The sequence below is a fragment of the Scyliorhinus canicula genome, chromosome 10 (genome assembly GCF_902713615.1).
Source record: "Scyliorhinus canicula chromosome 10, sScyCan1.1, whole genome shotgun sequence".
Taxonomy (NCBI): Eukaryota; Metazoa; Chordata; class Chondrichthyes; order Carcharhiniformes; family Scyliorhinidae; genus Scyliorhinus; species Scyliorhinus canicula.
This window is the reverse complement of record NC_052155.1, coordinates 84,269,067-84,282,496: the sequence shown is the minus strand read 5'-3', so window position 1 is coordinate 84,282,496 and position 13,430 is coordinate 84,269,067. Positions and strand designations below refer to the sequence as shown.

General features: G+C 48.1%; 1 protein-coding gene across 3 annotated transcripts in view; it reads right to left on the bottom strand.

Moving 5' to 3' along the window:
- Positions 1 to 13,430, bottom strand: part of LOC119972490 (putative Polycomb group protein ASXL3) — a 411,440-nt gene that overhangs the window by 103,567 nt on the left and 294,443 nt on the right. The gene's annotated exons all lie outside the window — the stretch shown is intronic.

Below are 13,430 nucleotides of genomic sequence, written 5' to 3'. Positions count from 1 at the left end.
TGCCAGCAGCTTAAGATCAGTCACAAAGTTGTTGAAAGATTCCTCTTTCCCTTGCAATTGTTTTGCAAAGATGTAGTGCTTAACTATTTCATTTGATTGTACTGTACAGTGGCTATTACAATTTTTAAGGATTATTTCATACTTTCTCTTATCCTGACCTTCTGTGTAGGTGAAAGAGTTGTAGATCTCTATTGCGTGTGGACCAGCCATAGTCAGTAGAAGAGCTATTTTTCGATTATCTGTCACGTTTGTTAAGTCAGACACTTGTAGATACAATTAAAATTGTTGTCTAAACAACCGCCAGTTAACATTAAGGTTACCAATGATCCTGAGGTGATGAGGAGCTTGTGGTCTGTTCATCGTGCCAGCACCATCAGGTTTTGTTCCGAAGGCGATATTTCTGTTGCCGAATAGCTATCTGGTTTTCTCTCTAAACTTACTAAATTTAACTAGGTAGATGCAGTAACCACTCCGGTACCATGTTATATTATACTGCATGTTATATTACTGGGTTTAAGTAATATATGTCATTACTAACTGTAGATGATGTTGAAGAACACTCAAGTCTTCAAAGCAAACTGAAGGAATTTATTAAGGAATGATAAAACTAATAAATGAGTTTGACACTCTACTGAATTAACTCTAGCAATAAAGTAAGGATAAGTAAATGTACAAACTGTATCTAAGATGCACGTGGTGGCTAGGCTGAGATCCTCTAATTCACTGTTGTTCTTTGGTAACTCCTGCTGGAAAGAGAGAGAGAGCCTCTGGGGGCTCTTATTATATAGTGGGTCTTGTAATGCCATCTAGTGGTCATGCCAAAACTAGGTGTTGTGATTAACCCTAGTTACGTGTCTGTCCACATATCATTACACATGTGATACTGCAACCTGGGGGAGTCTGTGGGAGAATTTGTTCTGGTAAGTTGTGTTTGTGAATGTCCAGTTTGTTGGTACTAGGCTCCAACCCACAGTTTGCTGTACAATAATAAATTTGATTAGTCTAGAACTAGATGTTCTTTGGTACGCCGACTCCATCATTGTCACAGTACTGGAACATAACACTCGGTACACATGACAATAAAACAAAGCCAATCCAATCCAAGATTGGAGTGGTGGGCGAGGGAAGCAAGAAACAAGAAAAGTGCATGGCTCACTGAGCTGACTGTCTGGCTGGATAGTTCATACAAGATTTCTATTCTGTTTCTCAAGATCGTTTTCCACTAGAGGGTATGCCAGAGATATCAGCTGGAATTTTACCAACCTTTCGGAGACAGGTTGGGAGATGGGAAGGCTGAAAAAAATGGCCAGGAAGGTGTTGGGTAGGGATACCTGACAAGTTTCCTTTTTAAAATAAATTTAGAGTACTCAATTAATTTTTTCCAATTAAGGGGCAATTTAGCGTGGTCAATCCATCTATCCTGCACATTTTTGGGTTGTGGGGGCGAAACCCACGCAAACACAAAGAGAATACATGTGCAAACTCCACACAGACAGTGACCCAGAGCCAGGATCGAACCTGGGACCTCAGCGCTGTGAGGCAGCTGTGCTAACCACTGCGCCACCGTGCTGCCCTACACGACAAGTTTCTGCTGCCATGCTATTTTGCCAGCAGCAGAAAAGTTGGCTGATTGACTCCTGCTTTCAGCCACAACAGTGGGACTTCTGACATTCTAGTAAAATTCAGGTGATCTATTGCAGAGAGGGATAAAAGAGAACAATTTCCATCCGATTACCTTTTTTAATTTTTTCATTTTTTTAGTTTTCCAATTAAGGGGCAATCCATGGACCCTGCACATCTTTGGGCTGTGTTATGGACTAGGGTTTAGAAAACTCCAAAGTATATCATGTACCTACAACTTTTGATTTTGGTTACGACGAGCACAAGAGCCTGCCTTTCAGGTCTTATTCAACAGAGTTCTCAGGCTCTTTTAATCAAAAAAACAAGCTTTATTCTAAGAATTTAGTTAACAATTGTATAAACACGCACAGTAAGAATTTTTATCAACTACAAACATAAAGACCCCACACAGCTACAGTAACCTACGTATAACCCTTAATGCGAGGTGGGAAGGCAGCAGTATTTGGATTTATCAGGATGACGGAGCGGGGCTTTTTAAACATTCATTTATGGGATGTGGGCGTCGCTGGTTAGCCCAGCATTTATTGCCCATCCCTAGTTGCCCTTCAGGAGGAGGTACGAGGCCTTTAATGAGGCGAAGTCGGCGTTGTACAAGAGTGGTGTGCGCTTGGATGTGGTGTATCCGGTGAGATTGAGAGTCACGCACAACTCAAATGATCACTTTTTCTAGACGGCAGAGGAGGTGGAGGCTTTCGTCAAAGAACAAGGCTTTGGACTGAATTGAATGGGTTTGACTGGGACTTTAATGGATGTAGATGGGGCGGGATTGCTTGAGGATATTTTAATATTTTTGTATATATTGTTTGGTTAACTGGGATTTATTGTTCTGTATTGGAGTGTTAAGTGATGGATAGGCCAAAGAAGTTGGTGGTAAGAATTAAGGCAGTACTGTGGATAATATATGGCCCAAGATGGAAGGTTGAGAACGGAAATTATACCGTTATGGCGGCGGGGGGGGGTCTCTTTTCTTTGTTCATTGGTTGTGGGCCCTTGCGAGGGGCTACCTCGTAAGAAGTTAGAGCTCAGCTAGTGAACGGGAGTGAGGCGGGTGGAGGGGCTCCTGTCTGTTGGACCTGATCAGACAGGTTTCGATGAGCCGAGAAGGAGTGTTTGGTGGGAGAAGGGGGATGGTAAGGAGAGAGCTTTGTTTGATGGGAGGTAGCTGGTAGGCTTTTGGGTTAGGGAAGTGAGGGGGGGGGGGGGTGCAGGAAGGGCAGTTTGTTGATGGTGGCCAGGGTTTTTAGACATAGAACATAGAACAGTACAGCACAGAACAGGCCCTTCGGCCCTCGATGTTGTGCCGAGCAATGATCACCCTACTCAAACCCACGTATCCACTCTATACCCGTAACCCAACAACGCCCCCCTTAACCTTACTTTTTAGGACACTACGGGCAATTTAGCATGGCCAATCCACCTAACCCGCATATCTTTGGACTGTGGGAGGAAACCAGAGCACCCGGAGGAAACCCACACACACACGGGGAGGACGTGCAGACTCCGCACAGACAGCGACCCAGCCGGGAATCGAACCTGGGACCCTGGAGCTGTAAAGCATTTATGCTAACCACCATGCTATCATGCTTCCCCCTATTTTTATTCTTTTGTTTTTATTCTTTGGTTTTTATTCTTTGTCTTCCCTTATGGGTGGGGCTGACTGAGATCTTGGGTGGTCCTCGGTTCTCAGAACTTGGAAGAGTGAGGGGATAATCCCTGGCGGTGGAAATGTCTGACTTGAGAAGATGGTGGGGGGTGGGTGGGGTGGGGGGGGTTGCGGTGCGGGGAGGAGATCCCCAATCAGATAAGTTATGTGAACGCTAGGGGTTTGGTGGGGGCCCAGTAAAACGATCAAGAGTTTTCTCTCATCTGAAGAATTTAAGGGCCGATGTCGTGTTTCTGCAGGAGACCCAGCTGTTGGTGAGGGAGAAGACTTGGCTTTGGAAGGGCTGAGTGAGCCAGGTGTTTCAGTTCGATAGCAGGGCCAGGGGGGGGGGGGGGGGGGGGGGCAATCTGAATTAATAAAATAATCCGTTTTCAGGTGGGAAGGGTCATGGCAGATCAGGGAGGTAGGTACGTCCTAGTCACTAGATGCTGGAAGGTAAAATAGTGGTATTGGTGAATGTGTACCCCCCAAACTGGGACAATGTAACAATCATGAGGAGATTGTTGGCTGCAATGCCAGATTTGGATACGCATCAGTTGATCTTGGGGGGAGACTTGAATTTGTCCTGAATACGAAACTAGATCAGTCTAAGCCAAAGTTGTTGGCTCCTTCAGGGGTAGCAAAGGTGTTTTTGGCATATATGGAGGAGATGGGGGGGGGGGGGGGGGGGGGGGGGGCTGGGTGGGGGGGCTGGTTATGCATCCTGAGAGTAAGGAATTAACTTTTTTCTCCCCAGTACATAAAGTACGGTGGAGGAGGAAGAGGGTGAAGGGTTGGAGAGGCCACTGGGTGCAGAGGAGGTCTTGACAGCAATAGGATGGATGCGAACAGGTAAGGGTCCAGGGCCAGACGGGTTCCCGGTGAAAGTTTACAATAGGTTTGCGGAACAGATGATGCCATTATTAGTGGGGAAGTTCGAGGACTCGGTAACACAGGGTTCCCTGGCCAAGTTGATGCAATTTTCAATTTCACTTCTTTTAAAGGATAAGGACCCAGTGCACTGTGGGTTGTACCGCCCTATTTCTTTACTTAATGTAGACGCCAAGATGTTGGTCAAGGTGTTAGCACTGAGGCTGGAACCATATCATCTTTAAGTTATTGGGAAGTCAGATGGGTTTTGTTAAAGGCCGCCAATTGTCGCCTAACGTGCGCCAATTGCTAAATGTGGTGCTTTCCTTATCTGAGGGGGCGTATCCAGAGGTAATTGTCACATTAGATGCCGAGAAAGCATTTCAGTGGATAGAATGGAGTTTGGGTTGGGCCCAAGTTTGTGTCTTGGATATGACTGTTGTACAAGGCCCCATGAGCTAGTGTCCGCACCAATAACATGAGCCAGAAGTATTTCTAATTAAATTGGGGAATGAGACAAGAGTCATTCTAAGGGTCTCCCCTCTTGTTTGCATTGGTGATAGAGCCGATGGCCATTGCCTTGAGGGCTTTAGATAATTGGAGGGGGGCAGAGAAGGGAGGGATGGAGCATAGGATGTCGCTGAATGCTGATGATCTCTTACTTTATGGGGTGGATCCGATCCCCGCCATGGACGATATAATGGAGCTGCTGAGGCGCTTCGGCTCTTTTTCAGGGTCTTTTTCAGGGTACAGGCTGAACTTGAGAAAAAGTCAATGTTTTCCAGCTAAGCCCCGAGGGAGGGGAATCATTCTCGGGATGCTACCTTTTCATATGGCTGGTTCCAGCTTTAGGTATCTGGGGGTTCAAGAGGCTCGGGATTGGGCCTGTCTTTGTAAACTTACTGTACGAGTTCGGAAGGCAGGTTCAGGACTGATCTGCAGAGGTGGGATAATCTTCCCCTGTCTTTGGTAGGCAGGGTTCAGTCAGTAAAGATGAACATTTTGCCTATATTTTTATATTTCTTCTGGTGTTTGCCGGTCTTTCCCCCCAAATCCTTTTTTGGGGAAGTCAAAAAGTTGTTTACGTCCTTTATATGGGTGGACAAGATGGTGGGGATTCGAAGACGTCCTCCACAGGGATAGACATTCAGAGGGCTTGGCGTTGCCGAACCTGATATTTTATTACTGGGCAGCAAATGGGAGAAGGTTGGGTTAGTGCAGTGATCCTGGAGCTACATGAAAAAAATGAAATGAAAATCGCTTATTGTCACGAGTAGGCTTCAATGAAGTTACTGTGAAAAGCCCCTAGTCACCACATTGCGGCGCCTGTCCGGGGAGGCTGGTACGGGAATTGAACCGTGCTGCTGGCCTGCTTGGTCTGCTTTAAAAGCCAGCGATTTAGCTCAGTGAGCTAAACCAGCCCCTTATGGGTGCAGAAGGAATCAAAGTCATGGAGTGGTCTAGTCTAAGCCTTGCTTCCTTTCTCACAGGCAAAGTATTCAGTAAATCCAGTGGTTGTCTTCACTTTGAAGATATGGAGACAATTTTGACAGCATTTTAAATTGGGGTCAGTATCGAAGCTAGCTCCAATTTGTGTGAATCATTTGTTCCCAGCCTGTGAGACTGGATGCCACTTTCGGGTGGTGGGAGGGGAAGGGGTTGGAGAGAATGGGTGATCTTTTCCAGGATGGGCAGTTTGCCAGTTTAGAGGAACTGTCGGGGAAGTTTGGGCTCTCGCAACCTGACTTATTCAGATATTTACAAGTTCGCAACTTTTCAAAGCAGATTTTCCCGACATTCCTCCGTGGCGTGCCGACCTCTCTAATGGATGGTGTTCTTTCGTTTGCAGGACTGGAGGAAGAGAGCACGTTCGGTATTTATGGTCCGAATATATCGGAGGATTCAATGTCAATGGAGGGGGTTAAGTCCAGGTGGGAGGAGGAATTAGGGCCCATTCTGGATGACGAGGTGTGGAGTGAGGTGCTGCGTGAGGCTTGCTTTAATCCAACTCCAAGTAGTTCATAGGGCTAGGTCCAGAATGACTCATTTCTTTGCTGGGGTGGAAGATAAGTGCGAGCGCTGTTCAGGGGGTCCGGCCAACCATGTGCACATGGCCTTGTCCCAAGCTTTTAGGTTTTTGGGTCTCCTTTTTTAGCACCATGTGGATGGATCTGAAAATGGAACTGGAGCCCTGCCGGTTGCTGGCTATATTTGACGTTCCAGACTTGCTGAAGCCACCTTGCTGATTGCCCGGAGGTGAGTACTGCTGGAGTGGAGGTCTGCTTCTCCGCCCAGTGCCTCAGTGAGGCTGGGAGTTCCTATACCTCGAGAAAGTTGAGTACTAATCCCGTGAGGGGCACAATTGAGGGGTTTTACCAGAGATGCCAGCTGTTGTGTATTTCAAGGAGCTGGTTAGTTGCTAAGGGGGGGAGGGCTTACGTTTTATGTGGTTGTGTCTTAATTTTCCTCCAAAATGTTCTGGTGTGCTACTTAGTTCAATGGCAATTAGGGATGGGCAACAAATGCTGGCCTTGCCAATGACACCCATATCCGAACTATGAATTTAAAAAGTCTCACAGCAGACGAGAGGGAAATGGGCTGGGGCCAAAATAGAGTGAAGGTATAATACCCGAGTCATTTGGCTATGAACTAAGAACTATTGTATCTATGTTGACTTATGCCGATGCACATTTATGTGAAGGTGCTATAAATGGTGAGAAGGAGCCACACAGATATGGGACCTCCATTAACTCATGGTACCTCTTCATATCCGGTTCAATAGCAGAAGAAGAACAGGAAGTGCTGGATGAGGCTCCACAGGCCTCAGAGGTCAGCTTCACTATGAGGGTACAACATCATTGGAGTCTCGCAGATCCTCCACCAGCTCAGGTACACTAACCTTGTGGGGTCCATGATCACAATTAAAATGTTTTGCACCAAGTGAGGAGCATGTCAATTGTGAGCATCTGACGAGGACGGTGGAAGCTGTGGTAATCCCACTTGAAGGGCCAAGGGCAACAGCATCCATACTCAGCGTGTCATGATCCAGAGAGTCAGGAGTCTTGTACAAAGTAAGTTCTAGTGGGGTAACAATGGGAGATTTGTGTTTATTTAGCAAAAACCAAGGTGCAGTGTGCAACCATGGGCAGAAGATGGAGGAATCAATTCATGCCCTGAATGGTGCCAGCTCTCGGTCGATTGAGCGCATGAGAAATGGATGTGAACATCCTCATGGCGACTCGTGCATGCCAGGCCAATGTAGGAGCAGCAAAGTGGCCCAATGACGTGTCTACAATGCTCAGGAGCATTGTAGATTCTCTCCTGTTACAATATGCCACAATTGTCCACAGCTATAATTTGAAAGGAGCCAGTAGCATTCATGAATAGGAAGCGGGGATATTTGCTGATTTGCACAATGTTCAGTGCAATTGCAGAAGAAGAACAGGAAGTGCCGGATGAGGCTCCACAGGCCTCAGAGGTCAGCTTCACTATGAGGGTACAACATCACTGGAGTTCGCAGCTGCTCAGACACTGAAATTGTCCATGTCCAATGGCAGCATCTGGTGAAGGGTACACGTTCTTCTGCCTCCTGCCTCTCAGCTGACCTTACTGCTGTGCTCTGGTACCTGAGGCAGAATCCACTGCTCACTCTGCTACTCCTCTTCCATGCTTCAGCTGACCACTGAATAAATGGACCCCTTGTCTGCTTGTGCCCTTCAAGGCAGTGCTCTATTCAGCCCAGCTGACCTGGCCCCCACTACAACTCTCAATATTATCACCCCACAACTCTTAAAAAAGTGGCCACATCAAACTAACTGCAAGGCCTCAGCCTTTGCAATTGATCATCCCTGCTGCTTCTCCTCTTTATTTTTCAGCCTGGGTGTAATGAACTCCAATTGGCTTTATTGGTTGGCCAATTGGAGTATGAGCTCCCTCAATGATAGCTCATTGAGGGGCCCATATAATCACCTGTGTAGGCTTTGTGAGCAGTCTTAAGTTGACTGGACTGCTAGCAGCACCGTTTGTAGCTGCTCCTGTAATATCGTTATTGTAAATAAATATTGGTGTGGTGACGGAACTCCTGCCTCCCGTGGATTACTACAGTGGCGACGAGGTAAACTACGAATTTTGTGGAGACCAGCTGCCGCACTCAGAGGGTAAGCCTTGCCATTTTAAAAATGCCGTTTTTTGGGAGGTTAGAGGCATTTGACCCGGCTATTGAGGACTGGTCCCAGTATGTGGAGAGAATGTGTTACTTCTTCCGGGCAAATGATATACTGACGGACGAAAGGAGACGGCTTATCCTGCTGTCGGCGTGCGGACCCTCCGCTTTCGCCATTATACGTAGTCTGACTTATCCCAATGCGCCGGACATGAAAACTTTCCAAGAAGTAACGGAACTGGTGAAAGAGCACTACGACCCAAAACCACCCCTCATTTTGCGTAGGTACAGATTCTACACAGCGAAGCGGGAAGACAGGGAGTCAGTCACGAATTTCTTGACCCGCCTGAGAAGGCTGGCAGAAAAATGTGAGTTCGGCCCGACGCTAAATGAAATGCTTTGGGACCGGTTAGTGTGTGGTATAAACGACCTCACAATACAGAAACGCCTGTTGGCGGAAATGGAGCTAGACTGGAGGCAGGTGTTACAGCTCGCACTGTCCCTAGAAAAGGCAGCAAGTGGGGCGCAGGAACTACAGGGCACGCCAATGGAGGTAGATACCTGTGAGAGGGACTACCACAACGGGTCCTGCTACCAGATAGCCGCTCTCAGGAAAAACCTGAGGAATAGAGGGAAAAAGGAAAACCCCAGAACTGCCCCCAAGTCTGCCAGGACTAACTGGAGACAGAGGGAAGTACCGGCTGAGGCTCCCCCAACAGAGAAGGACCGTTTCTGGCACCAGACAGAGTGGGGTAACAACGACACAAACCCTAGAAGGAGGTGGCAAAAGAGGAATAGCAGGTGGGGACTCCGGGAAGTACACAACCTAGACGCCCCATCCTCCTCCGAAGGGGAACAATTATATAATATTACAACGAAGAAAGCAGAACCCATTAGGATTACCCCACGGGTGAACGGGCGGCTGACAATAATGGAAATAGACACGGGTGCGGCTGTATCAGTAATGGGAGTGGCAGCATTTAGAAAAATCAAAGATGGACTCCAGCCACTAACCCTAACAAAAACATCGACAAAACTTAAAACCTACACGGGGGAACACCTGGAAGTTCTAGGCATGACTCATGTACCTGTGGAATATGAGAAACAATTGCTCAGATTACCATTGACGATAGTAGAGGGCTCCGGATCGAGCTTAATTGGACGGAACTGGCTGAAAGACCTGAAATTAGATTGGATGAAAATTTTCCAGAGTGGAAGCGGGCAGTTGAGTGGAGTACTCCAAAAATACCCGGAGGTCTTCCAGGAAAGTTTGGGGGAAATCATAGGCGCCAAAGCAACTTTGCACGTGGACCAAGAAACCCTTCCGAAATTTTGTACGGCCAGGCCGGTACCTTTTGCATTAAGGAAGAAAGTAGATGACGAAATAGAAAGGTTACGGCGCGATGGCATTATCAGACCAGTACAGTTCTCGGAATGGGCAGCGCCGGTGGTACCAATTTTGAAGCCAGACGGCTCGATACGTCTCAGTGGAGATTTCAAACAGACAGTAAACAAATACGCACTGCTGGACAAATACCCAATCCCGAAAATAGACGACCTATATGCCAAATTGGCAGGTGGGCTTTTGTTCACGAAACTAGACATGAGCCACGCCTACCTGCAGTTAGAACTGGACAAGGGCTCCCAGAAGTTCGCTACGATCAACACCCTGAAGGGCCTTTTTCGTTATACTAGGCTACCTTTTGGAGTGTCATCGGCCTGCGCTATATTCCAGCGTACGATGGAAAATATTCTGCAGGGATTACCGCAGGTGGCGATTTATTTGGACGATGTCTCAATCACGGGTAGGACAAACAGGGAACACTTAAGGAACCTGGAGGAAGTGCTCAGGCGTTTCGCAAAGGCAGGCGTATGGCTAAAAAGGGAAAAATGTGTTTTTCTGGCCCCACAAGTGACGTACCTGGGATATAAAGTAGATGAGTCAGGCTTACATCCATTAGAAGACAGTGTAAGGGCAATAAAAGAAGCCCCAGCTCCCACCACGGTCCAGGAGTTACGATCATTTCTAGGGTTGGTAACCTATTATGGAAAATTTATTGAAAATAGGGCGTCCATCCTAGACCCCCTCCACCAGCTACTAAAAAAGGGGCAAGAATGGAAATGGTCCACCTGCCAAAACCGAACATTTAGGGACATTAAGGAACAGCTGTCATCTGAAAATGTCCTAGAGCATTATGACCCAAGGAAGGAGTTGGTGGTCACTTGTGATGCATCCCCCTACGGGGTAGGAGCCGTCTTAGCCCATAGAGGAAGGAATGGGGAAGAACGGCCAATAGCCTATGCTTCGAGGACCTTGACGATGGCTGAGAGGAAGTACGCCCAAATCGAGACGGAAGGACTGGCGGTGATATTCGCAGTAAAATAATTTCACCAGTATCTGTACGGGCGGAAATTCACCATAGTGACGGACCATAAGCCGTTATTAGGGTTATTAAAAGAAGACAAGTCAATACCCCCGATTGCATCAGCTAGAATCCAACACTGGGCGTTGCTACTGGCGGCATATAGATACGTTCCGGAGCACAGACCGGGAACGCGAGTAGCACATGCAGATGCTTTGAGTAGACTTCCCCTCCCGGACACTCCGCCGCAAATACCAAAAGTAGAGGAGACAGTAATGACTCTAAATTTTTTGGACACTCTACCAGTAGACACACAACATATTCGGTTGTGGACGCAAAAAGACCCAGTTTTAGCCAAGATGAAGCATTTACTGCTAACGGGAACTGGAAAGACCAGTGGAGCCCCAGATGCACCCATACTGGAGCAGAACGGACCAAATAACCGTAGAAGACGGTATCCTATTATGGGGAGCCCGGGTAATCGTCCCAGCTCAGGGCCGTCAGGCAATCTTAACTGAGTTACATCACGGACACCCAGGGGTGTCTAAAATGAACATGCTAGCTCGAAGCTACGTTTGGTAGCCAGGTTTGGACACAGACATAGCAGCCTTGGTACGTCGGTGCCAGGAGTGCCAACAGGGGCAAAGAGTGCCACCAGCGGCGCCATTGCACCCGTGGGAATGGCCAGGCAGACCGTGGACCCGCCTGCATATTGACCACGCCGGCCCTTTCATGGGCTCAATGTTTTTGGTGATAGTGGACGCCCACTCCAAATGGTTGGACGTCCACCGGGTAAACACGGCAAGCACAGCATCGACAATTGAAAAGCTCAGGGCCTCGTTTGCAACACATGGACTTCCGGAGGTATTGGTGTCGGACAACGGAACGGCATTCACAAGTGGGGAATTTGGAAAATTCCTGAAGGAAAATGGAGTCCGTCACATCAAAACGGCCCCTTACCATCCAACGGCCTGGCAGAGAGAGCAGTCCAGACACTTAAAGCGGGACTCAAGAAGCAGCCGGCAGCGTCAATAGACACAAAGCTCTCCCGCTGGCTGTTTGATTACAGGACCACACCGCATTCCACAACGGGCATACCGCCAGCTGAACTCTTAATGGGAAGGCGGCTGCGAACGAGGCTGAGTCTCCTTTTCCCAAATTTAACGGGGAAAGTGGAGAAACAACAGGAGGCCCAACGCAGGGGGCATGATAATAGTCGGCAGCAGAGACATTTCCAGGTGGGGGCACCGGTTTGGGTCAAGAATTATGGGAATGGACCAACGTGGGTCAAAGGCACGGTAGAGTCCCAAACAGGGCCCATATCCTATGAGGTTTCAATAGGAGGTAAGGTGCTGAAGAAACACCTAGACCAAATAAGGGCAGCGGAACCACACCTGGAGGCAGGCGAAGCAGGACCGCCTCAAGCTGGGATAGCCCAGACGGAAAGGATACCCACACCCCAGCCCCGAGCAATTCCTCCAGACCCCGTCATCCAGTCATCAGAGTCGGAGATGGACACACTTGACGAGGCCGCCGCGACACCTCTCCCCGAGGAGGAGGAAGAACAACTTCCAAGGAGGTCATCAAGGAAAAGACGGGCACCTATAAGGTACACCCCGCCCACTTTGGAGAACGACCCGGCGGACGACACAGAGGTGACAGACCCAGACATGAGGAGCAGGAAGAAGCTCAGAGGAATGCCAGATGGCAGGAATTCCTCGGACCTTGGGGGGGGGGGGAGGGGTGTAATGAACTCCAATTGGCTTTATTGGTTGGCTAATTGGAGTATGAGCTCCCTCAATGATAGCTCATTGAGGGAGCTCATATAATCACCTGTGTAGGCTTTGTGAGTCAGTCTTAAGTTCCCCGCACACTCACCTTCCAGATCCCGCCATGTGGGAGGTGAGTAATCCATGCCGACCAAATTCGTCGGTCACTTGTCCCATCGGGGCCCGAAGATCACCGGGGGGGTGTGTGGTTGCTGTCAATGGCCCCCGACCGGCGTGGCGGCGATCCCGCCGGCGCCAGGTTGGAGAATCCCGGCCAAGATGTTTGCCTTGGTTGGGGAGTCTAGATCCAAGGGGCACAATTTCAAAACAATGGGGATGCCACTTAGGACAGAGGTGAGGAGAAACCTCTTTACACAGAGGATTGTCAATGTTTGGAATTCTCTGCCCCAAAGGGCTTTGGAAGCTCAGTCATTGTGTATGTTTAAAGCTGAGATTGATAGATTTCTGATTAACAATAATGTAAAGGGTTGTGGGGATAGTTGGTGTAAAAGGCATTGAAGATCAGCTATGATCGTATTAAATGGTGGAGGTGTGCGACAGGCTGAATGCCTTACTATCCGATGTTCCTATATCAGGAGAGTGATGGAATACTTACCACTTGCTTGGATGAGTGGAGCTCCAACAACACTCAATTAGCTAGACATCATCCAGCATGAAGCACCCCATCTCCCACTATTTCACTCCCTCCACCACTGACACACAGTGGAAGCAGTGTGTACTGTCTACAAAATTCACTGCAGCAAATTCACTGCAGTCAAGCCTCCTTCAACAGCTCCTTCCAAATTTTTACTGCCTTGATGGACAAGGGCAGGAGGTGCGTATAAACATCATGACCTGCAAGTTCTTCTAAACGCCACACAGCACCCTGACTTGGAATTTTATCTTTGTTGCTTCACCATCGCTGCATCAGAATGCTCGAACTTTCTACCTTGATGCACTATAGATGTACCTTCTCAACAAGG